The 27151-nt window shown below is 37.8% G+C and overlaps 1 long non-coding RNA gene across 1 annotated transcript; it reads left to right on the top strand.

The window, feature by feature from the left end:
- Positions 1-34: 34 nt before the first annotated feature.
- Positions 35-26922, top strand: LOC149919206 (uncharacterized). Its single transcript, XR_016464846.1, has 4 exons — positions 35-122; positions 18111-18189; positions 18602-18740; positions 26657-26922. It is a non-coding gene; the product is annotated as an uncharacterized LOC149919206 (long non-coding RNA).
- The last annotated feature ends 229 nt before the right edge of the window (positions 26923-27151 follow it).

Genomic DNA, 27151 nt, shown 5'->3' with positions numbered 1-27151 from the left:
AACTGAGACATGCAGCAGTACCTCACAGCTCTTGTGTGGTTTCCCTCTCACATGGGACACAGGACAGAGCCAGTTTGTAGCAAGAGAGGAGTCTGGACAAAGGCTGGTCATAAATTACCAAGGTAAGTTCCTCAGTGCTAAGGATGAAGCCAGCATCAGTATGACCGATTGAAATTAAATAACTCTGATAGACCAGCTGTAACAAACAAATTGACCTGAATGTATTTGCCCCAAAGCAATGAGATGGCTCTATTTAGGTAAGATATTCTTCATAACCTTTTTCTCATCTGACTAATCAAAACCCCAAACTCTCTTTCCTTGCTGATCCTAGAAAATCATTTGAAGGAATATACTGTCTGTGACATAGATCCCAAGGGGGGTGCTTATAATGGGATATTTGGTTAGGCACTAGCTTTAGTTTTGGTGAATTGTATGGCTCCCACCAACACCTGAAGAAGATTACCTGTTCTGATAAGGGTTCAAAACATTAATGGAAAACTAAATGGGAGCACATTCTTTCAAGAGAATAAAGCTGATGCTGTGGGCAGTTGCAATGAGCTACATCAGCTTTCAGAGATTTAACAGGAAAAAGTGCAAAGATTTACTAGTCAAAACTCTATGTCATTAGAGATTGCTTTGCTATCAAAATAAAATGCAAAGGGTTTTGAAAAGTGAAACCATGTATGTTTGCTCGTGAGTAGGAACAAACAACTATTCCTCCACCTACTGCTCATCTGCTGCTTTATATAATGAATGACTACTCATTTTTAACATTCGTGGCGTTTTATCAAAATGGAAAAAAAAAGATAAAAGGACAAAACTGATTCAGAAAAACAGCTGCCCATCTTGATACCTGTAATTATGTATTATAACTTAATATCATGGGCAAGACTGCAATGCTCTGGCATTCAGTAGTTCCTTATTACAGTTATGAGAAAAGTTAGTTCACTGTCTGTTGTTAAAGTTGACTAACTGGGTTAGTCAAGAAGAACGTTGTTTTTAGTTGTTTATAATCTTATCAAACTCCAACCAACTGAATTTAAAGTATCCCTGCCAGACATCTGTTTCATCCTTTTTTAATGTGCTTCCTTTTGGAAAATTTCAGCTAAAATGATGTTTTGAAGAAAAAAAAAAAAAAGAAAAAAACAAAGGAGACTGTGTTTGGCCTCGTGTGTCATTGGTAGACTGTTACAGCCCTGTGCTTAAAAAGAAAAAGCTAAAGAGGGGTTTTGTCTTACCGCCAGAGAAGTGGTCCACCAAATGGCCCTGGCCTAATTGTTAGCCTCTGTGGCATATGCTTAGCAGAGATGAGATTTAAATTTGCTGATCTCTGCAGTGATTATGCTGAAGGCTATTGAGATTAAGCAGCATTGTCTGAGCATTACATTGATGCTGCAATGATACTACAGTAGTGCCAGACAGGAGCCAGCCCAGCTCCTTCTCTGTTCTGGACTGTCCAGTCATTCTGCATGGATATAAAAACACAGAATGGTTGTGCATTTTTCTTGTTTGAAGGAAGCACTTCAACTACAGAGCAACTACAGGTCTTCCTCTGCATCTTTCTCAATGTTGTTTGCATTTGCATTTTCTGGTGTCCTGGATTCAAGAGAAGTTTTAGGATGAGTCTGTGTTGCGTACAACCTGTGCAAAGCACAGTCCCCCATTGTGGGGCCTTTGGGTCTGCACGTCTCCCTCCCCAAGTTCACATCCAAACCAGCAGTTTGCTATAGAAATCATCAAAAACAGCACCTTTCCTACTGCTGTCTGTGTCTTTATCTGAAGTAAGACATGAAAGAAGGCTTGGTGACTATGCAGATGTGCATGAGACTCCTCGCTGCAGCAGTGAAGTGCCACAGATGGAGAGATCTGCTTACTCTGGGCGGTCTTCCTCATGTAATATTTTGTGGCTCAGCTTTAAGAAAGGCAAAACTCTTCCTGTTGCCCCTGTTTATCTGAATTACTTGGTAGGAACAAAAGAGTGTGTTATTAGATGTCTCTGCATCAATTGCCAGATGATAGGAATAATAATATCACAGAATCTCCCAAGAAACCTGATGCAAACAAGCTCTGTAACGCTTATCTATGGAGGGAGAACCACAAAAATGTCAAAATGAGATTAGTATATATTTCGTATAAAGTACTGTTTTAGGGTTATTTGTTAATAAAACTGGAGATCTTTGAATAAAAGGTCAAAAAAATCTGTAAAACTAGCACTCAGTGTACAAAAGGGAACTGCTGAGGGAGAAAAAAGCTAAAAACTGTATTAGAATGGATATTAAAAATACTAATATTTATATATGATAGAACTCATTATTCTTAAAAATTGGGAATGTTTGAGTTGCCATTTGGGGTGAGTAGTATGGCTCACTGTGGGTAATGTTTAGCTTCTTGCTTTTAAATAAGAGGTCACTGTTTCAGTAACAGGAAAAAGGAAGCCATAACATGTAATAAATGTTCAAAGTATTGATTGTATTTGCCAGCAGGTAGGAGAAAAAATAGTACATACATCAGTTAGATCCAAAACAGTCCCTTCAAATTGTAATTACCTCTCTCTCAAATTAAAGGGTCAGATACTTGAATACACACTGGGAAAAATTTGGATAAAAGATCAAATCTAAGACAGATTGATCAACAACAGTAGCAAGGAACTTGCAGTGAAAATTGCTGTGCTTTAGCAGCTCTCAGGGTACTTGGGGCAACGAGGTAAATATTCTGAGGGTATTTTTTTAGGAGGCAACAGAGGAGATTTCGAAAGTTAAATCTCTCAGCTTTCTTATTACATTGTGTTTACATAATCATATCCAGATGCTTCAGGCAATAGTCGTTTCCTGTGCTTACAGTTTGCTGTTGTCTCATCATTCCTTTATTAATCTTTGTAAGGATTAGCAAAACAAACAAGATAACTGTGAAACTGAACACAATTTCAAATGCTGCTTCCTATGAGAAATTGTTTTCCAAGGAGCATTTATCTTTCTGCATACCCTGATTTTCCTCACAAAATGCATTGGCAATTTTTCTTTATGTTCAGCATCAGAAATAGCAAGGTGCTGGACTCCCCACTCCTCAGTGTAATGTGTAGGTAAGATTCTACATGCTCACAGCTCCGGGCAGGAATGAGGCATTGGTTTTTCAGGCCTTCAGGTTATTCACCCAGCCTTTGTATGTAAGACCATGTACACCTGCAGTGACCTATAAACAACATCCCTTTCACATTATTGTCCAGATAAAAATACACTATGCACTTACTATAACATGGCATTTAACAAGTAACTATTTTCTCTGCATGTCAGCAGAATAAAATACACATAAATAAAATATGTCCTGTACTCTGAAAATAGCACACTATAGTCATCACAGTATACGGTTGGAAGTTATTGTGCAATGATAGCACACCTTGTTGAGTGACAGTGCAGGGCTGTTGCCCTTTGCTTAGCAACATACCAAAGCATGGGATCAGAGTCTACACCCTGTCTTATTGCTCAATTAGGATCTGGCATATGTCCTTAGATGTTACCCTGGCCCATATCCACATATTTTACTTGCATACGTAACATCATATTGATGTTGTGAAGGGTAGACCTGATTAAAAGTCTGCAGGATGTGGGGCCAAATATATCTTGGGTTCTCTTGCAGGAATCAGAACCATCAAAGGAGAACAGCCTTCTTGGTGAATGTCCTTAATTTTCTGTTTAGTATTTCTAATATTGGCTTGAAATAATTTTAAGTTTCCTGGTAAAATTTGACTAGTGATTAAAGTGAAACATCCTATTATCTTAAAAGTCAGAAGTATTGTCTACCTTCATGTTGTGGGTTATTGAAGTGAATTGGATAAGACCCAGAAAAACACAACTGTTACCTGGTGCCTGCTTGCCTCCAAGCTGAAATGCTTTATTTCCTGGTCAGAGCAGGAGCCAAACATCATGAAAATTTCTCCATAAATATTCTCTTGGATTTTAGAAGACCTATTTGTGAAAGACTCGTGTCTATTTTAATTGCCTTTTTTATAGTTTCCACTGAATGGTGTTACAAGCCCTGTTAATCACGGAATCAACAGTGGAGATCTTAGTTCAACCACATCCACACAGGGATGGAGCTCAAAGCTGGAGTGTTGCCTACCTGAATGCTGAGGGTTAGGGTTAGGGTTGGATTCAATTGCAAGAGAGACCTGAATCCCTGGAGCAGTAATGTCTGTCATGGTCACAGGAAATAAATTTATAATAGACAAACTAGTAGGCAATCAAATTGGACCACAGTTAAAATCTCTAGAAAATTATGAAATATTATATGACAATAAACAGTAAATTAAGATAATGTTATTAACTGAGTTCAGCTTCAATTGCAGGACTGGTGTAGCCCTTACCCACGGCTCAGGGAAATCACACAGGTGAGATAACAGCTGAGAAATAGATCGCCCAATATTGACTAAAGCACGAATGCAGTGGTTGGCACACTTCTGTTTTGCATTTTGGATGCTCTGATGTGTAATCACATTGTATCCCTATACCCAGTGGGGATAATTAACATCATATTTCTGACATAACCCATTCCATATTTTCAAAACACTTAAAGCAGGATGATAACTTTGAAGTTTCTATTTCTCTGAAATTATCCACTGAGTTCAAAAGCAGTTTCTAAAGACAGGCAGATAGAGTAGCATGACTGATGGACAGGTAAGTGCATCATGGTCATGTTGGCACCTCTAACTTAGGAAGCTAGAATTAGAAACAGAAAAGCTATTAAATAATTTTTTTTTTTTTTCAGCAGTTTTATAGCTTTAAAAGAGTACACAATTACTCTTATTCTGAAAACATTTTACCTAGTGATACCTTAAAATTATATTTAAAAGAAATATAAGATTTTCAAAAGTTTGATAAAGATGATGTTTAAGAGCTTATTGCTACAATCTTGTATAAAGAGGCCATACTCACACCAGTACAATCACGACCTCTTAAACGTTTGAATAATGGATTCTTTGGCACCTAAGCACCTGGTATTTCCTTAAAAAAAATAAGCACATTAAACACCAGAGGTTTTGAGTACCTCTGTGGTTATAGACCAGAAGCCCATCACTCTCTCATGTATGTATCTTTAGTTCAGCATGTGGAAGATGGCCTTATTTGCCTCTGTGAGTCTCGCCCTTTTTATCTCCTGATTTCATCCAAGATCCTGCAAGAAGTTGATGGACAAAGAAAGAAATTGTAAATAACTGTAATTCAAAAAGCTGGGACTGTAAAAACAATTTTCCTCAGTTACAATTTTATTAAATAACTAAAGTGTTTTTCATTTCAGACCAGAAGAAAATTTTTTTTTAGGCTTACACATACCATCGATGGAGTTTTAGAGGGAAATCAAAGAATGTTTCTTATTCTCAGTTGAGTGATGAGACCAAATGTTTCAAGGCAAGGTTTTCAAATACAGATTATTCCATTCTTATACAATGCCTCTGTGAGAAACGTGGTCCTCGGAAAATACGAATACCTCTGTCTCCCATCAAAACATTCTGATTGTCAGATATTAAAATTGTAAGGTTTTACATTATAGGATCTTCCAGCAAATCTATGCAACAATTTCAGAGTTTTTTTCCTGTCGCCACCATCACTACGACTGCTACAAATGCACTGCTACTCATGCTTCTCACACAGGAACAGATAGAAGATCCCCATTTGAAAATCTTCAGAAAAAGAAGAACAGAAAAACAATGATAAGAGAGAACATGCCTTGCATATAGCTATATCAATTTTGCTGTGTGCTAGAGAATGCACAGCTGGACTATCACTGCATAACCCTAGAAACCAAACACACACCTTGTAAAAACTTGTGCTTGCTAAGTTGCAGGGTGATCTGGCCTCACGTAGGGTGTATAGTTCATTGCCAGTTCAGGGTGCATAAATTTGTACTATCATAATCTTCAAGGAAAACTTTGATGCAATCTCTGATTTTACACTGATATTTAATGGTACCTCAAGGAAATGTAAGTTCTTTACAGAGAGAGTGGTGAGGTGCTGGAACAGGCTGCCCAGAGAGGCTGTGGATGCCCCGTCCCTAGAGGTGTTCAGGACCAGATTGGATGGGGCCCTGGGCAGCCTGGTCTAGTATTAAATGGGGAGTTTGTGGCCCTGCATGTGGCAGGGGGGTTGAAGCTTCATGATCCTTGAGGTCCCTTCCAACCTGGGCCATTCTGTGATTCTGTGATTCTGTGATTCGCTGTAAGTAAAATCGTCACCCACATTGCAAGCCTATGCAAACTATATGAGAACTATCATTTATTTCAATGAGATATTTGCCCTATGTGCTGGAGCAATGTCTGGAAACTCCTTACTTATATTAATAATTGAAGGAATCTAATTCAAGCAAGTCATACTCAATTTTCACATAATTTAAGATTATGATAGCTGCAATTTCAGTACTTTCAATTAGACAGGCATGGGTTTATCTGGAATCTAGCTATATGCAGTTATTCCTTTCATGGGCACTACGTGTTTGTGCATCAAGCGTGGTGGTTACATGCACTCCATTTTCCCTCTTAAGTCTACATCTGTGTCTCTTAGGAATACTGAGTCAGTACAATGCCAGCAAATTGTTAAGAAAATATTTTGTCATTTTATGAATTATAAGGTCTGGAACCAAATTCAGTAGCTATTTGAACATACAGGTTCATGCTACTGTAAGCCATCTTCATGAGTTCAATGCTACTATTCACATTTGTGCAAATCCCTCATGTGCATTCATTTGCAGTATCATGGCTTTAAATAGCATCTTTGTCACATATTAAAGAGAACAAACTCTTTCAACCTACATACTTACATCAGTCTTAAAAGAATATGGTGTTTTAAAGGAAAAATTTACTCAACAGACATTCAAGGATTCCAGAATTTCTGCACAGTGCTAAAATACTGAAATAGATAAAGGAATAAGTGTTGGTGTTTTTCTGTTTGATTGTAAGCACAAGCTCTTTTTGAAAACATGTTGCAGTTGTTTATGCTCTGGAGAGAGCAATATTTTTAGTCTTACCACTTACAGTACTGGGATGTATTGCAAACTTTTTGATTAAGCATCATAGGCTACAGTGAAAGCTCAGAGCTGTAATGCCTCTAGCACATTTTTAGGCAGTTACCATGCCAACTGTAAAATGATGAGCAGAATGAACAAGAAGTTTCTTTGGAAATAGTGCAAAGTTAATGAATTCCAAAGTTTTGGAACGCTTTATTTTGCTGTTGGAAGATTTAACATGATCCATATATAAACCTACCAATGGTACTAGGAATTCATCAGCTGTCTCTACCTTAGACTTGCAGACCTGCAGAGGTTTCACTCAAAGATTAAATCATCATCTGTCTTAGCTTTTGCAGAGTTTGGAATTGCTACAGAACTACAAGCAGAACTTCAAGCAAAGAATCACTCCAGACTTCATGCTAGAAAAGTGTATGCTTAGTAGTGAAAGAAAATCATCAGAATCTCTAAAAATTCCTGGGTGGGATCTCCATGATGCTGTATGAAAATTCAGTATACACAGAGAAACACAAATGCAAACAAATAATAAGCATTCCAAAATCAAACCTTACAATATTGGAAAATCAGAAGTGAGGTTAATGTAGAAGACATCTAACAAAGTTAGGACTGGCAGCATGTCCAAATACCCTGAGCCTTGTGTTGTGGTGACGTAAAGAAATAGCAATGCAGTTAGGATGGGAGTGCAGAGCTGTTTGTAGTTACAAGTTAATGTCACTGATTTTTAAAAACACATTAGATACTTTTTTTTCCTCATGTGGCAAAGTCTGCAATATTTAGATACCACAGTTGCACATTTCTCTATATTCATGTGTTTGGGCCATATTTTCAAAGGTGAGTTGTTTTCAGAAACTGATGATAGGGGAATGAAGAAAAAAGCCTTTTCAGATAAAATCCCCTGGAAAACAATGAGATAAAATCAAATCAAATTGAAAGAAGGAAGTTATTCATTGAATTTTCTGTGAAAGAAGAATCTACTCTGAGTCTGCAAAGAACAGTCATTTAGGAAAACAAATATAAAAAACAAAAAGTCATTAATAATCATAGTAATATTAACAATAATGTTATTGTTAATTTCCTACTTCTCCCTCTTCCCCCAGTGACAGGAAACATAAAAACTTCGTGTATTCTACTGTGTTTACTTCAAAACAAGGACTTTAATTAATGTTCAACAGTCAGGCTCCTTTAATATTAGTTTATCTTTTCAATTTTGGTGTACACTACTCAGTGTTGGATAGCGGTCAGTGGAATTACTGAGGTTTCCCTCTACAGGAGCAGATCCAGGCCGCAGGCGAGGTGTGGTCTCAGGTGGGTGGGTTTGGAGCAAATTTACACAGTTACGAAAAAGCCAGCTGCCTTTCTTTATTCATAGCTTGAGGTGGAGTAGGAAGAAGAGGAGGCTGTGGTGGTAAGTGGAGGACACCAAATTGTGCAATGCACGTAGGAAGGCAGCCAACATAAAGAGGAAAAAAAATGTGAGCAGTGGCCAGCACACAGGCTACTTTTACACAAGTTAGATGAATGTTCATCTGTGTCTTGCACCAGGTCATATAAAGCAAGAACAAGGGGGATATTTCCAGCCATACCTTTCTGTAAGAGTAGTTGTGGTTTAACAATCCACATATATGTGACAATAATTAATTAACAGTCAGTCCTTTGTAGTGCCCGGAGCCCAGTGCTTCTATGTGTGTGTTTGGAGCCCTCTGTGCATTCATTTACCAAAGTCTCTGTACTTGAAATTCAAAATAATCAGTTTACCCTTTGAAGAGTTAATCCTCCTGCTCTCTTCCACATCCCCTCTCAGATCCCGCAAGGCCTCAAAAATTAGGCTTTATGGAAAATTGCCAAACTGAATCAATTTAGGCCTGAATTACTGAAATAATTGTATCCTAGGATTACCTTGGAGCACAGGACACTGTCCTCTTCTCACACCATGCTGCCATCAGTGTGAGTCTGCAGCTCCATTGGTCTAAGCTAAATGTTATCCTGTGACATAGGCCTGTAGAAATGAGAGGAGATTCTGGCCACGGTTTTAAATATTTGAATAGGGTAAAAGCCAAGAAGGGTTGGAAATTATTTAGCCTACTATTAGGGGATATAATTAGACATACTTGGGTATAATTAGACTTGGATTAAATGAAGGGGGAAAAAAAAGCAATGTGAAAAAACAACCTTGCTAACAGTGAGATCCCTTGTATGTGGGAATAAGGCAAGGAAAATGTGTGAAAACCACAGCAGAAATGGACTAGGTAACAGGATGAGTCTTTTATCTCTAATACTTTGGGTCAGCTTATGCCTTTTGTTTGTGAACTGAGAATGAAGAGATGCCCTTGGAAGCTCACAAGCACAGCTCATAGTTTATGACTGAGAATACCATCATGCCCAACATGTCCCCAGTTGACCAGGGGATGTAAAGCAGGATGCATAGTTTCTCTCTGAACCATTGTGGGTTTCCTTGCATGAGAAACAGTATTAGATTAAGTAGGATCAACAATGAGCCTTTTTTTTTTTTTAATGCTCCAGCATAGGTGAGATTGTTTATCAGGAGACAGTGTTAGAATAGGACATAGGAAAGAATGATAGTGCTGCATTAGGCAGTAACCCAGCAGAGAAAGTCCTGAGGCTTTCGTGGGGATATACTGAGAATTAAAGTTTTTTTTAGTTCCACACAGTGAACCATTCACAAGTTAGGCCACAACTTCTCAGTTGTAGTAACTGAGGTTTACAAAGGTCCACTGCAGAGTTTTTCTCTGAACGTTAGCAAAAATAAAAACAAAACTACTGAAAGAAGATTAAGGTGGAAAAATCAAGGACTTAAAATGTAGATAATTCAGCTAACTTAAATTCAACTTTTATGCAATCCTAATTTTACCCTTTTTTTTGTTTTGATACGGTCTTTAATTGCACAATCACATACTATTTAGTGAATAATTCCAGACCCAGGGCTGATTTGGGATTGTGTGAACTAAATAAGGCATGAGACCACACACAGTGAATAAAGTGGATAGAAAGGAATATTGAACAGCTGCCTTGTTTACTGAGTACCACCCTCTAAACGAAGCAGTGATTCTGCAGAATTATTATTATTATTATTTTTAAGTACGTGATCAATATAATTAATCACCGTGCAGAAGTACAAAGAAGAGCAGAGGGTCTATGTGAGCAAATCGGGCCTCTCTCTCTCTAAATCTGCCACTTAGTCAGATCACACTTCTTGCTCTATTTTTTGCAGGTCCCAGGAAAGCTTTCTTTCAATCTCCTTTTCAGTGACCGCAGTGCATTTCTGATTTAGTTAAGCCTAAACCAGCCTACCTCAGTATAACAGCTGGAATTGCTTTCTCAGCCTGTTCTCCTTTCACACATTGTTATAATGAAATACTTTTCAAAATATGTTTGTATCTGTCCTGATGAGATTTTTCATTTTCTTTTGTTTATAAATCCCTGACCAGAGTTTCCAGCACTAGAACTGATGGATATCTTTGCCCAGTTTCTAAAGGGAGCAGATGAGTCTTTCAAAAATTTATATGAGAGAAAGTAGTGTGAAAGGTAGGGTCCAGAAGGCCAACAGAGTGTTCCTGTTTATATCATATTAGTTTGCTGCTGACTTTTGGAAATCACATCACTTGCTTGTGCAAAGCTACTTTATTTGTAAAATGGAGATAATGTGCTTCATAAATTTTATAATCTATTTTGAGCTCTCTGCTGAAAGTCACAGCAGAATTGCAAAATATTCCTTTTAAAATTTCTCCATAGCTGAAAGCCCATCCATCTCAGCTAGTGTTCAGGTGTCACCAACAACTCAGAATCAATTGATTCTGATATTCTAAAATGCTTGGTTCTTTGAAGTATAAAAATGAAATATTTAGTTATCCGTGATTTTAAGAATGAATAGTTCCAACACATCCACACATCTAATATACAACTATTAAGTATTTTTCTTGACCTAGGACTATTGTTCAGCATCTTGCAGGACTGAATCAATGTATCATGCAGTTTAAGAGCAAGCATGAAGTACTTCTCAAAAGAGATACAAGACTTCACTTCAGGAATGTATCATCCTTACCATTGGTGAAAATGTCTCTGGGTACCTCTTGCCAACCTCACTGAGGTGTTGTAAACCTTCAGTGTTCTCTGAGTTTGGATGAAAGATGAAGAAAAGGTATTTTTATGTCTCATTAAACTTGAAAAGAAGGATAAAGTGATAACCAAAACAAATCCAGGAGAGAAAAAAATGTGCCTATAAAGGGGATATGAGTCAGTGGTGTCAGCCATGCCCATTTGTTGAGGTAACTGAAGTTCTCTGTGTTCTGCAATTTTGCTATAAAGTAAAGAGATCTTTAAACAGATGCTGTACCTGCCATAAGAGTATACACACTGTTTGAAATCTCCTGTCTTTTCTCACTGCCCTCACACACAATATATCTTTGAACTGTTGCTGAATGGATAATATATATTTCATAATTCAGACTGTCAGTATTTCCTTTACATAATTACAACAGCAGGAAATATACAAGGCCTTTGTGGAACTTGAAAACTCTATTGCCTTGGGCCATATTTAATATGTAATAAATTATTCAACAACAAAGCACTCTTCATTCTATTTACAGTAAGTTAGAGCTAAGTGTATGAGGTATATATAGCTAACATGAAGCAGTATTTAGTATTGCTGCCAAGGCTGAAGTTTTTTCAAAATCCATTAGTCTCATATTCAGTGAGTCGGATCCCCATCAGTTGAAAATTGGCATAGACTCATTGACTTTACCTTGAAAGAAAGGGAAATGCAACGGTCAGTTTTCTGGTCCCCAGATGAGAATCAGAAATTTCAAGGAATAACTGTTGTGGTAGCTCACATTTAAGTAGGTTGTAAGCTACTCCATACATGTGTTTTTCTGTCTGGCTGAATACAGTGCTCTTGAACAGCAATCTGTGAACAACAATGTTGTGGAAAGCTAGTTTTTAAATGGAAAAAATATAGACTAATAATACTGGTTTCTCTGAGTTGGATCCACCAGTTGTGCATCAGCATATGCCTGAGCTTCATCACCTGACAGCAACCAGAAGGGAAGATGTGCTATGTCTTTGCTGCTGACAGAAAGGGGTTTTTGTTTCATGGAGCATGTGCTTATTGAGATTGAGATTTCAGGCATTTATTGACTCACTTAATTTTTCAAATAACAGTTGCTTTTTTCACACACAAACTAGGCCCAAAAAACTTTTACTTGTAATGACCAAAGCCACCTACTCCAGCTAGCTTAATGTTACTTTGAACACAGCTAGCAAAGTACATGCACTAGTGCTTGTGAGTTAAAAATAATAATAATAATAATAAAAGCAACTTACTCTTCTAACAGGTGAACATTGAGATTTATTGGGTAGTGTGAGTTCAGGGTAAAAGTCAGAGCAGAAAGAATTAAAAGATGTGATGCAATGTTGTCGTTTTAAGACAGACAGACAAGGCTTCTGTGACAAATGCAGGAAAGGACAATAAAATAAAGCAAATGAAAATATGACAAAACTCATATATTGTTGTTGTTGTAATACAAGTACCAAACATTTGCTGATTACTCTGTTTCAGGAGTCTCAAGAAAGAAGAAATCAAACTCCTTGTTGTATATATTTCTCAGTTCACAGTTTCTATCCAATCTCTGCTGAGACACAACATTCCATCTTGTAGAAAGTCTGACTTCCTGCAGAAACAAAAAAAAGACATTCTTAACCTCTGTCAGGAGTAGGGTAAACCTTTTATTAGTGGCAATTATATTTCCTGTACATTTCTTCACCATACAAAATAACCCTGTTATATTTAGTGGACACAGAGACAGTGGAGCAAGAAACTGAAGAAGAGAGAGTTGTTTTATGTGCAGCCATACTGTTGAAGTCTGCAGTTCAGTGATGAGCATCTTCTCTGAGGAAGCAATCTTGTGAGATTTAATTTCTTCTTGTGGGCAGAGCATGTCTATTTGTTTAGTTGAAAACTAAGCCACTAAGAGAAAGTGAAGCTTCTGCCTTTGCTAGAAAGCAATGAGCAGTGCCTTAGGACATAGTAAAGAGTTTGTCTATGTTGTATATCTTAGTAGGCTGAGTCACGTACCAGCTTGCTTAGCACTGAAAGAGAGATGCAGGAGTGTGGATAGAAACAGAACTGCCCACAGCTGAACTGGTTGCTGGCTCGTACTTCAGGGAGAACAGTCTAAGGTTTTCTGCCCAAATTAAACTTCTGAATCTTTTTTCTCAGATGCAGCCTAAAGCAGTTTTCCAAAATTAGCCTCATTAGCTCTGTTCTCAGACAGACCATCTGATTTCTCAGAGCTTATGTGGCAAAAAGTGGAGAGTCTTGGGCCATATTCTCTCCTTAAAACTTAACATGTAAAATTCCAAATTAAATACTTTCTCTTTTCAGTGGAATGCTGATGACATGCTGTTTGACTGTCAGTAGAAAGAAACCATTCAGTGCACATTTAACTCTGGTTCTGTCACTCAGATTATTGCAAAACTTCTATTATTTAAGATGAATTTGCTAGTGTAATGTGTGTAGGAGCAGACCAACTAAAAGGAGGAAAAAAAGAGAAAAAAAAAGAAAAAAACCCATAATTTTGATTTATTTGCTCAGAGGGATGTGTGTAAGTTTTGCGGAATAAACTCAACAAGTTTTAAATGTACTTGTGGAAAGAAACGTCTCTCCCCACCATGTTAATGGTGGAAACTGAGAATCCTTTGCAGCTGCTGCTGTGTTATTTACAACACAAGTTTGGATCAAAAGATGGGTTTTAAAGAATTCCTAATGCTTTGCTCCACTGCCAAGTATGTTGAGCTTTTAACAATGTTGAAACAGGCATTTCTACAGTGGCAGTTCCTCTAGGGTGATAAATCCCAGTTTATGTTCCACAGACTGAAGGTCTCCATGATCACTCAGTCTGTGTTCATAAGCCAGGATTCAAAAAATTGCACAAAAAAGTTCATATGTTCACAAAATATGTAGGATTTACCCTGATTCCCTTCTATTTCCTCTAATTAAAGAACAGGCACTCTTCCATTAAATGACTTATGTTATGCATTTCATTTTCATTACCAAATGCTCCTTTCTATTCACATGCTCAACATTACTGATAGCTATAGCCACCCAATTCGATCCAGGTTTAATGTGGTTTATTACATATTGAATTGTTTATTTTACTTCTGAATTGCTCAGTTTACTTCTGTCTGGTTTAGACAATCCTTTACAAGGACTTCAAGCATTGGACAGTGTGATTGCTAAGCTGAGATTAAATATGCAGCTCTCTGAGCTATTAAAATGGCACTTCCTAACTCAAGTAGAAATAGATCAAATAGCTGTCTGTGCTATTGTTTTTCTTCTCTTCAGCTAATCCCTGTGTCTCAGTGATGCTTTCTATTACACTGATTACAAAACAAAGTTTAAAGTCAAACAGGATTAAAAAAAAAATTGTAGTGTTGTGACTCCCAACCTAATTCCTGACAAACCTGTGATGCATCAGATGTGCTTTCCCTCAGGATGGAATGATACATGGCTCTCTTTGTATTATCACTGCACAGACATGTTTACTCCACCTAATTTTCTCACATGGGCACAAGAAAAGACTGTTTCAGAGAGGCATGCTTTCAAAGCCAGTTAGGAATGGGAAGAACAGAAAGCAGATTTCTTGCTTCTTCACATTCTTGTTCACATCTATTTCATTTCAGTAGCATTTCAGAGGAAGGAAGTCACTGGCTATGTTAAGACTTTAGCTGTTAAACTGTGGGAGCTAAAGCTCATTCTGCAAGGTAGCCTGTAGATAAACCTCCATAAACATAAGAAAGAAAAAAATCTGTCAAATAAAATGATTTAAATACACAATAAAAACTTCAGATTTTTTAATGTGATGCTCTTAAGAAAGCCAGGAAGAAATTAGATATAATTTTTAAAAATAATAATAATACTTTCCAAGATATCTTTTGAATTCCAAAAGCAAGAAGCAATAATTATTTATAAGCTTCATTCAATTAAACTCTGCAAAGTCTCTAGACCACTGATAAACCAAAGCAGATGAAAAGTGCTAGGCTGGTTGCTTTGCCACAGAAGGAGCTCCTGGAGGAACGAAGATTGGCAAGGATGCTGTGTGGCGTTCTGCAATGAATGGGATAGCTAATATTTCAGGAAACATGATGCATGCTCACTACAGGCCCAGTCCTGCAACTATCAATGTTAGCAGCAACGTTCTAATGATTTCATTAGGAGCAGGACCAAGCCTGCTTTCTGAATTAGGTACTCACAACCTTTCAAGGTGTGGAGAGGAATTGTCAGGAAAATTATGAATCAAGAGGTAAACCTATGTCAACAGAAGAGAGATCTGTCTTGGGTCTCTGTCCCTGTTCATACAGGATGTCATATTTTGCCTCTGGGTCTGTAGACATGCAGACCCAGACAGACATCTTATGTGCCAGCAAGAACTGCTCCTTCAACATTAGCAACCTTTGCTTGGGCCCCAGCCCCATCTGCTGGGCCTGCAGATGGTGTGTGTGCAGCTGCTTTGCAGGACGGTTACTGATGACAGCAAAAAGAAGAAATCCTCACTGTAGATAAGGCCCAGGGCTGTCTGTGTGACCTGTCAGGGTGACGTTTAATATTTATCACCGACTGTAAACTAAGTAGGCACTAGGAGCCAAGCAGAGATCTGTTCACCTAATCTACCTGCTACAGCTCTGCAGCCTGGGGCTTTTTCAGTAAAAGCCTGGATGTTAACATCTCTAACTAAGTGGATTAATCCTACCCAGGACCTGGCTTAACTCCTTAAAAACAATAAAATAAGCTGCAGAAAAATTTCCTTCTGTGCAGACACATCCACAAACTAAGATTTCATTCAGTCTACTCTAATCATTACAAAAAATATATATATATAGAGAGAGTGGGAATAATATATACTAAGACTGAGCAACTATGGTTTTCTCAGTAAAACCATCTTTAATACAAAGTATACTGATCATAGAAGGCCCTACTAGGCTGTTGCTACAACCTAAGTACTGTCAATTCATGTAAAAATGTATTGAACTCTTCTCCTCCTTGGGTAGCTCTGCACCCTTTCCTTTTTTGACTATGTATGGTTATTCTACATGCTTTAAACTACAGATGAAAGAATTTCTTAACTTAAAAGGAATGTTTATTTTACATTTGAAAAGAAAAAATATCACTAAAATGGTATATTTTGTGCAGACTATCCCCGTTTCTGAATTTAATTTCAGTCCCTAGTTTAATCTAAAAAGTATTTCCTGAGCCTATGCTGAAAAGTGGCTGAAAATTGAAGATCCCCTGAATCAGCAGAAGTATGAAGAATCTCCAGTTAATTTAACCAACAAAACTCCTTCAGAACTGGTCATGAAATATGAGGAGCTGGAACATTAGGCTGAGTTTGAACCAAATGTATTCATGTGTACTGATACTAATGAAGGAAAAGAAACCTCTGCACCGTAATGACACCTTCCCAGGACTAAACAGCAACTGGAGCACTGACAGCCAACAAAACAAAAGCAAGGGGAAAAAAAAAAGTGCCTTAATTATGCTCTACAATAATAAAGGTTAAAAGTTAATGTAACAATGTATGTGATATGCAATAACACACTGACAGCAAGTTTTGAGGAAGAGAAACTGAAAGAAAGTAATCCTTTTCTGTATTCCTGCATATCCCTCCTTAACATAAGTGTTAATATTGAATGTAATGATAGATACTGCCAAATGCTTCAGAGTTGATATGGACTGTGACTCCACACAGGACATGATAATCGCATGATTCTCATCTGTAAACATCAAACTCTCCCAGACTTGATTTCAAATGGATTTGTCCATCTCTTCTGATTTTTTTTTTTATTTTTTTATTTTTTTTGGTGAAGATATTGAAGATCCCACTATAAACTGGCTGAGACAGTTCTGCAGAATGCCAACATACACTTTATAGCTTCCCCATGAGATAGCTGAGGGAGTATAGCACACAGCATGAATAAATCTTCAGATTCACTGATGACACACGGTAGGAAGAGATGGATTGCACTGCAGGTTAAACAAGAGTATTTCAAGTAGAAAAAAAAAAAAAAAAAAAAGACCAAACAAAACAACAGAAATTAGAAAACACTTTCCTTCAAATTATTGAAAATGTGTGTCTGCCTGCCTTTTAATTACGTGTGGAGAAATTGTGCTGAATCACCTCACTTGGTATGCTCCAGAGAGCTTATTGTCATCATCTTGCTCTATGGACTCCATTTTGCTTGGTAAGAGAGAACAAAAACAAGAGCTATGATCTGGGGCTGATTCAATACAATTTCACAGGCAGACAATGCATTATAGAATTGCATTTCACTTATCTAATCAAATATTATATTGCACACCAAAACATATATAACATATAAGCCTACTGTCAGATAATTTGTCCCAGCTTTAAATCAAGCACTTAAAAATCATAGTCCCTCCACACAGTATATGGAGACATAATTCTGTCCATTCATGTAAGAGGCTAAAATAGGATTTCATCTGCTGAGAATCTGTCTTCAATACATGCAAGGTTAAGTGTGTTTGGAACTCAACATTCTGTGGACAAAGTCACAGACAAACTTTCCCATTCCTAAAAGATAGCAAGTGTGATGTTAAATAAGAATAACAGCATTTGATTTGAAAGTATAATCTGACACTGTTGTGTCTGTGCTGGAATATGCACGGTGCTTTACAGGTGGAAAAATGGTTTGGCTATTTTACCAAAAAGAATAATTGAGTGCTATGATGGTGAGTGAATTTATGTTTTGAGTTCTGTTTGTTTAAGATCTGTTCTCCATATGTCTTTTCCATGCTTTTATCTTGTCATGCTCAAGTTTGCTCACGGCCATCTCTATGATTTCAATGGAAAAGAAGGAGTTCTCTAGAACACTAAGAGTCATAGAAAGAAACAAAGCTTCTGTAGTGTGCTTTATTTCTTAAAACAAAGGCAAATTCCAGTAAAATCTGAGAAGTCTAGAAAGCATGTGCCAAAATTAGGGGAAACTGAAGCTATATTTGTAGGTAGGTACTAATATGTTACTTAGAGCAACTAATTAAAATGTACTCTCCTTTGCATGAACCAATACAGATTTTCCTCTATGAAGATCCAACTTATATAGGATTGGTCCTCTGGAAGAACTGTGAAATCCTGATACTATTCCTTTCAGGTAAAGATTGCATTACTTCTTGCAATTTTTATTTTTGAAATGGTATCATTTGACTACAGGATTTGAGACTTTCTTTGCTCACTTTTCACTGTTCTGCTTCTCAAAAATACAAATCCATCAGGCTTTTTTTTTTTTTTTTCCTTTTTACTTTAAACAAAATATTTTGTTTAAATTTGGATATCCTGCCATATGTATACAGTGGAAATGGTCTCTACAACATATAGTAGGTGTACTCTTGTATTACCTTGTTACAATTACTTTTGTTTGGATATTATCCAGTACTTTATTCAGATACATTTTTGAAGGTTGAAAGAGCATGACTATGCCTGTTGACTCTGTTGAATTTCTAAGCAACCATTGTTCTTTGGTTTTGCTGTTGATTTTTTTTATTATTATTATTTTTTATTTTTAGTAATCTGTTTCCCCAGTTTCCAGTAATCTGAAAAACATTCCTTTCTTGGGAACTAATGATAGCATTCACTCTGAGTGGAGGCACAAATACATCTCTTCTGGCTTGTAACAGCAAGATACAAATCACAGGACAATTGCAGGTAGGATGTAAGGACAAACTAGTCATAGTCATCTATATCACATGGGCTCACCAGCCCAAAGGACATTAGTTTGTTATATTGTCCCTTCACATGTTACAATCTCAATTTTGATATTACGTTATACTGACCTTTAAGTTTACTCACTAAAAAGAGCAGTTATGTTAGTGGCATCAACTAAACCAAACCAAACCAAACTACAATGAGATGGAATTCAGATCCAGGAAAATACTCCTGCAGAAATACGAACTGCTTCTCACAAATTTAGCTGAATGCACAGTTTCATTGTGGTGTTAAAAATGGTTTCTTTTAAAAGAAAGCCTACCACTATGATCCAATTCCCTTAAGTCTTTTCTCCTAACAAGATAACTTCTTACTTATTAAAGCAGGCAGAGGTTCTAAACGGTCTATGAGAATATGAAGGTGAGAGCAGATGGACAGAGACATGTATAAGCGTTTCGTTTCCCTTTTTAAGGGTTCTTAAAATATAAGCAGGTGTAATATGTAGCGCAGACCCTGATTAGCTGAAAATAGCTAACACTATTTAAAAAGATGGCCTTCTAAGAGCAGGTAGTTCTGGAAGGACTCCCAGAGTAGAGTGGGAAGAAGGGCTAGGTACAGCACAGGGGCAGAAGAAGGCTCTGAAAGCAACTGAGACTGTCCTAGGTTCAGTCCTGGATTTGCTAAGAGTTGAGTATGGCCTTAAATGTTTTATATGTAGTAAGTTCAGAAGGGACCCTCTGCTCCAAAATCCATTAATTTCACAATAGTGCCATTCTCTCCCACTGTCTGTTTCTGGTGCAGCTTGTTTTTAAAAATATGCTAGCACTCTTAGAACAGGCAGAAACAGCACTCCTAATTTTCACCTGCCTTATTTTGGCTGTATAGTACTTCTACATGGCATTTTGAGCCATCTTCATTGTTCTACAGTTGCCGTTTTATTGATTGCCCTGACTTGCAGATGTGCTTCACTACACATTGATTGTATCTAATGTTTTCTCTGTTCTTTCTCAATGTTGATATTTTTCCACTTCATACTCTTCTCCTCCACTTACTTGATTCTTGTCTTCAGACCTTATGTCCTCCCTGATATCATCGGAATACATTTCTGCTGAAGGATAGGAGCTGTCAGAGCCTTATAGATTAGCTCAACACTTAAAAAAAAAGAGAGAGAGAGAGAAAGAATGTGGAATTTGCTTTTATTTCTAGCTTATTCAAATGCTTGTATATCAGTTGTTAATCAACATAGTCATTCATGATCAGCTCATAATTTTGTTTTTTGTTGTTGGTGGTATTTTTTTTTTTTTGACTGAAAGATCAAACACTCCTCTTCCTTTCTTCCACAATCTCTGTCTCTAACATTGTCTGAAGGCCCACTGCTAATCATGACTCCTTCTGTAGGCATTTATAACAGTTAAAACTCAGCATTTTTTCCTGAAACAAAAACTTGCTTACTAGCCAAAGAAAATAACCTTTAAGGCTATGTGTAACAATGCCATCTGGTGACTCCTGCCATAACAAGATTTTTCCTCTGCCTTTGTGTCCCACTGCTTCCCCCACCCTTTCCCATCCATGTCATCACTTATATCTTTTCCTTGCATTTCTTCCTCCTTTTTAATCCCATTATTTGTCAGAGATGTAATGTCTCCTCCTCTGTAATGTCTCCTTTTGATTCACCTTTTTCTTTCGTTGTTGATGCCCTTCCACCTCCACAGCATAACATCAACCCCCCTTTGTTTAGTCTGAAGTGCTGTCTTGATTTGTAGCTTCCCCAGGATTTATTACCCAGTGTACATCTCTCATCTAATGCAGATGTGCTGTTTACCACTTTTCCATCCTGCCTTCTAATAGGACAAAGCAATGCATAGGCTTTTCTTTTTGTATATACTAGTAACCACTTTCTATGACTTCTCCTGGAAGGAGAGGGTGCTCCTGAGTTTGGAGTACAAGTCTTTTGAGGAGTGGCTGAGGGAAATGGGATTGTTTAGTCTGGAAAAGAGAAAGTTCAGGGAAGACCTTATCACTCTCTACAGCTGCCTGAAAGGAGGTTGTGGTGAAGTGGGGATTGGCCTCTTCTCCCAGGTGACAGCAATAGGACTATAAAAAATGGCTTCAAGCAGTGCAAGGGGATGTTCAGGTTGGATATTAGAAAAACCTTCTCAGGAAGAGTGGTGAGGCACTGGCATAGGCACTGGCATAGTCTGCCCATGGAGATGGTGGAGTCCTCAGAGGTGTTCAAGAAAAGTGTAGATATGGCACTGAGAGACATAGGATATTGGGCATGGTGGGGATGGGATGCCAGTAGAACTAGATGATCTTAGAGATTTTTTTCCAACATTAAAAATTCTATGATTCTGTGGATTCCACTGCAGATTGCACATCAGTACTTCTTTTCCACCATATTCTACTCACTATCTCACTGTTCTTCTTAAACTTCTTTTAGCTTCTTTTCTCTTACCGGAAGAACTTTCAATTGATTAAATTTTCTTGATCTACTTTTTCCTTTTTCTTTGTCTCCTTCATACTAATGAAAGCATTTTTTCCTAGAAAAGCTGGTGAGAGAAAGTAGGTCATGCCTCCACAACCTCCATAGGAGGTGCAATCTTGGTAGGAGGCAAAGTTTACAGAATCACAGAATCACAGAACGGCCAAGGTTGGAAGGGACCTCAAGGATCATGAAGCTCCAACCCCCCTGCCACATGCAGGGCTACCAACCTCCACATTTAAAGCTAGACCAGGCTGCCCAGGGCCCCATCCAATCTGGCCTTGAACACCTCCAGGGACGGGGCATCCACAACCTCTCTGGGCAGCCTGTTCCAGCACCTCACCACTCTCATAGTAAAGAACTTCCCTCTGACATCCAACCTAAATCTCCCCTCCCTCAACTTAAAACCATTTCCCCTTGTCCTGCCGTTATCTACTCTTTCAAAGAGTTGATTCCTCTCCTGTTTCAGTACTTTTAGTTACTGGAAGGCTGCAATGAGGTCACCCCGCAGCCTTCTTTTCTCCAGGCTGAACAAGCCCAGCTCCCTCAGCCTGTCTTTGTAGGGGAGGTGCTCCAGTCCCCTGAATAGCCACAAATACAAACCCCTGAAAATATGCTGACAGTATGTTTGGGTGTAAGAATGGGAGAACTTAGAATAGGACAGGGAAATTTTATTGATGCAGTGCTGCAGACAGTGTTTTGTCAACTTTTCAACAATTGTGTAACTGGAAGAAGTTAAAAAGAACTTCTATTTTTTTCATTATTATTAAAAGAAGAGTTGCTTCATTGGATTGTATGAGGACCTAATACAAGAGAAATTTCAAGAAAAAGATAAAGTGACTGGAAAAAAAAAAAGACAAACTGAGGCTACAAATGTACAGCAAAATATTATTCATGAGGAAAAGCAGCCAATGGAACAACTGAAGTTAGGAACTTGAAAAAAAAAAAAAAGAAGACGAAAAAAGCTGCAGCTAGGAATTCAGTTTTGTTGTGCTGACGATGTACTACTTACAGAAGTCAAACATGATGATCTACATGGTCCAATTTAACCTCCAACATCTCTCCTTGAACTAAGGATACGGTCAGGGCATGTGTCAGTAAAAGCTACAATCCTATTAGAATTCAATAGCAGAAGTAGATCTTGCAAGAAGAAATTTAAGAGAAATCTGAAAGTGAGATTGTGAGTGAAGCCTTTAGCTTAAATGTCTGGATATGGGAGAGCTCAGGATTCTCCCAGGATTTCTCTGTACTCTGAGGTGTTCTTTCCGCCTCAGTAACTGCTTTTCCCCAATGATATCCAGAGTGAATCTATCTGTTGCTCTGTCTTTTATGAACTGTGCCTAATACCACTTTTGACTCAGCATCTTTGTTCCTCACCAGTCTCTCCTGTTCATCTTTCTTAAATTCCATAGCTGTGCCAGTTGACTTCTCTATGTCCTTGCTATCTCTTGTTTTTCCTTTCATTCAAACTCCTTGCCTGACATGCTGTCCAATGATCATTGCAGAGTGAAATCAATGGGCCAAAAACCTAATTTCTTTCACTCTTTTTTGAAAAATGTTCCAGATGAGATCCTCAGTTGTTGAAAGTCTTGTAGTTTCAAAGCTAAAATGGCTAAGCTGCAATTACATTACATTTAAAGTTTCCCTCACCCTGTCCTTCATTACCTGATTGCCTTCATGCCTGAAAACTGCCATTACTCAGCACTGAACTTCCCTTTGCCTTGCTAGTGGAAGTCAGGATATTAAGGAGGGGAAACAAAGAAAGGAAAAAATGCAAAATCACAAGTTAATTAAAAAAAAATATACAGAAAAAGAAGACCCAGTCAGTGATGTAGGAAAGAAATGTGGAGGAGTCAGATGGATGGGCAGAAGCAACTATTGAAAGATGCAGTATACTTGCTTTCTCAAAACCTCAGTCTCTTAGAAGAACTTCTTCAAAACAATATTTATTACAGAGGTAAGCACATTTATGATGTTGGGGGTAACTTTAGTCTGTATATTCTTGTGAATAACCCCTAGCTTTAGCTGCAGTTCCATGCAGTACTCCTTAGTACGTAGAGCACATTACTGAATGCATACACAAGTGTTTCAAAAGCTTACCATTTCCTAAGAACGAGGGTTTTCTTTTCGCCCACAGTAACTGAATGCTTCAGGTGGTAGCAGGTTGTCAATAAGATTAAACATTTTTGTGATGTGCAGGACTGGACAGTTTTTATTTCATTTTCCATAAAGATTCATTTTTTATGCTTTAGATGGTATTCTATGATCACAGCTCATTCATAATATTCAGTTCTGGCCATACAAGGATATTCTTTTCTCAAACTTTTGCAGATCATCACAATGGTAGTGAAATAGAGCTCCTAGTGAAGGATGGCCACCCACCCGCTTTTCAGAATAATAACAATTTGGTGTGCTTGGCTTTGTTTTGCAATTTGACTCAATTGCTCTGAATTTGTAAGTGTTCAAAAAGCATAAAGCACAAGAGAATATTACAAGTATCTAATGTTACACGTTACATTTGTATGCATACCAGGATATAAATATGTGGGACATGTGCTTGGACTATTAATCAAATTCTTTATTAAGCTTTTGAAACAGTATGAATCTATGAATAATGCATTATTTCATAGCACACTGTTCACCTTATTTAAAAACATGGAGCTTCATGATTAAACATCTACATTTTTATCCCCTATATCTAGACTTTTGGATGTGGTTTTCACAGGAGATTTATTGGAGCATCTGAAATAATTCTAATAAGCAGTGAGCTGTTGAATCTGCCACTTCATGAATAGAGCTGGTAGTAAAGCATCTGCACAGCTGCAGGATCTATCTACAGCAGTAATTTTAGATCAAGTATTTTGTATTTGCTTACAAAGCACCCTCTGCTGTTTGAGCTGCTACATGCTTTGTAGATAAAGCTGCATTTTGGAAAGTTCAATAGTCTTTTTGAGGGTCCCTGTAAGAGCTGCAAAAATATCCAGAGACAATCTTATCAATCTCATTCCTGTAGAGCATGTCATCTGGCTGGGCAAGTAGGAATGGCGTGGTGCTAGGAGGTGTGTTTTTGCTTGTTTTCTAATCCCAGAAAGAACAAAGCTGAGACATAAGTAACAGGAAGGGTAATAAACCAAGCAGATAAAACTTCCACATTTGACTGGGACATTAGCGGAACAGCAATGGATCCTTCCTCATTGCAAACAGATTTCCTCTCTTGGAACTTGTACTTCGTGAGACAGGACTACACCGAGTAGAAAACAGCTGCTTAACATGATAGTTACTTCATGGTTATGGCTTGAGGAGTTAAGTTTTGGATGGATTATTTATTGAATTGGAAATACGGAGACTAAAAGAGAAGTTTGTAAAAAAAATATAAATACTTGCTTGCATGGCTTTGTTCTTCAACATGCCTTTGAGATACTGTGCAATATCCCTTGCTTGGTTTGCATATTTATTCCTGTGACTTCCAGAAGTCAGTGGGATTGTGCATTGGTGTCCAGTACCAAATCAGAACAAACAAGTTCTTTTACATAACAGAGGTCATGATTTGATTAGTCTCTTTGCCCTGGCTGAGAATGCAAAGGGATGTCAAATGTGTACTTTTGTTTGTCTTTTCGTTTGTTTTTATTTTCTGAGAAGTGAGAAGTCTTAAGAAATGGGCGGCTGGATGGGAACAGGGAGATCTGCTATGGCTGAGTGACATGTAGAGAAGGAATTATATCTGCCCCGACACTGGTGACTATCTGGTGTGTACTGAATGTCACTACAATGAAAGGAATAAAACCTTTCCATGCTTTAAAAAATAACTTTCACTATTGGCTTCAAGGGCACTTGTAATACATGTTGATATTCCTTGGTGTGACTGAGCATGCCTAATTAATAGACTTAGGAATTTTGTAAAGAAAAACCACTTCAAAAGAAAAAGCAATTTCTGCAGAAATTGTAATTTTCCATGAGAGAAATCAAAGAACACAAACAAAATACATTGTTGTAGCCTATTGAAAATCAAAGCACTTCAATTCCTTGAACTGAATGCAGATATAATTTCAGTTCACTACAAATACTTGGAGACACTATGGCAAATACTTTGTTAAGGTCCTAAACGTTTAAATGTGACTTGTGATTTTTGGTTACCAGATCTCTAATGAATCTCTAATTGCTAGTGCTGAACACCTATTTCAGAAAGAGGACCTTCCTGTGATTTATTTTGGACACCACCACAAACCACAAATGATTCTTGACAATTTGGGTCAATGCATATTAACATTGGATTGTCAGAAATACTCAGTACTGATCTAGCTTGGTTCCCATTGACATCACTGGGAACAAGTCAATTTAACTTCAATCAGAACAAAGTCAGGCTGATGCAGAGTTGTTTTGAATTCTCCACCCTACATCTTCCGCATTGCATTAATTAATTATTGCTCAAGTTGCAGCTTAATTTAATACTGTCTTCCAAAACATGATGAGCTTTGCTACATTTCCTTCTTTACCATTCCCCTGTCAGTTTACTAAGAATGGGGAAATACAATGATGTCTTGGTAATATAATTTTCCATATTTTCCCCCTAGCATTCACTTTTGTATGACACAGTGTCAGCTCTGTATAACAAACCTTCAGATAACCTTTTGTATATCTCATTTAATCTACAGGTGTCTCCCTGTGGGCCACTTTCTATGTACAATGAGCAATCTGAATAATGGCATAATTTGGATGCTAGCAATGCTATTTTAAGCAATGTTCTATACATAGGATAAATCAGCAAAGGGAAGAAGATAAATTCAAAATCGAAATGGGCAGTATTTATAGAGACTCACCAATGTACTGTATGCATTTAAAAAAAAAAGTTAACAGGGATATCTATATCAGTTCTTGTGTTTGGGTGGTTTTTGTTTTTTTTTTTTACTTGGCATAATTTGCAGTAGATTCTTCTGTCTTTCAAGTAGAATAACTGACAGTTCACCTTTCCTTGCACACCAACCTAGGGAAGTCTTTTTTTTTTTAAATGAGACTGCTTATGTTTCTGAACTGAGCAAATCCTGGGATCAAGCCCAGGATCTGGGATTTGGTCATCTGCACTGTTGTTAACTTGAGGGCCTTGCAGTTTTGGCCAAGTCCATCTTGTTCTCAGCCAAAAAGATTTGCAGTTATGACTCTGGGCAAGAATAGATCAAAAAGCCAAAAAAAAAAAAAAAAAAAAAGAATCATCATCCTGTTACAGAGGTTAATAGAACTTAAGATCTAGATGGGGATCAAATGCAGCACCTTGGTTTGGGGCCACATTATGGCCTGCAACTGTTCGGTTACCCAATGCAGAGGTAGCCTAAGATATGCAAACTGCTTGTAAGGATCAAAAGTGTAAGGTAGTCTAAGTAATGTAATGATTAAGAATATGTCATCACTGCAACAAAACAAAATGATGTGATAATCACAGTATCGCAGGTTGGAAGGGACCTTGGAGCATCTCCCAGTCTCATCTCCTGCTCCTGCTCAAAGCAAGTCCAGCTGAGCAGAACACACTCATGGACATGTACTCAAGGCATGAACATCTTCAAGGACTGAGTTCCCACAGCCTTTCTGGGCATTCTGTGCAGTATTTGACCGTGGTAATTTTCACGTGTATCAGGCTGGATTTTCCTATGTTCCAGACAGTGACTGGGGACTCATCCTTCAAGTTCTCACCTCTATATCTTTTCTATGTTTTCCCAATAAATTGTTGCATACAAAAATGATATTGCCTTCCTCTTTCTAAGGCTGAGTGAATTCAGCTCCCTTAGTTACTTCTTATACCCTTTATTCTCCTGCTTGGTTGTCCTTCACTGGACCCCCTACAGTACAGCACCTCTTTTGCTGATGAATTGTAAACAGTACATACTATCCAGCAGTGGTCTTACAAGTTCTACTCAGGGGCAAGGACCACCAACCTGGT

Source organism: Phasianus colchicus, chromosome 2 (genome assembly GCF_987193195.1).
Source record: "Phasianus colchicus chromosome 2, bPhaCol1.hap1.1, whole genome shotgun sequence".
In the NCBI taxonomy this organism is placed as follows: Eukaryota; Metazoa; Chordata; class Aves; order Galliformes; family Phasianidae; genus Phasianus; species Phasianus colchicus.
This window is presented reverse-complemented; position numbering and strand designations above follow the sequence as displayed.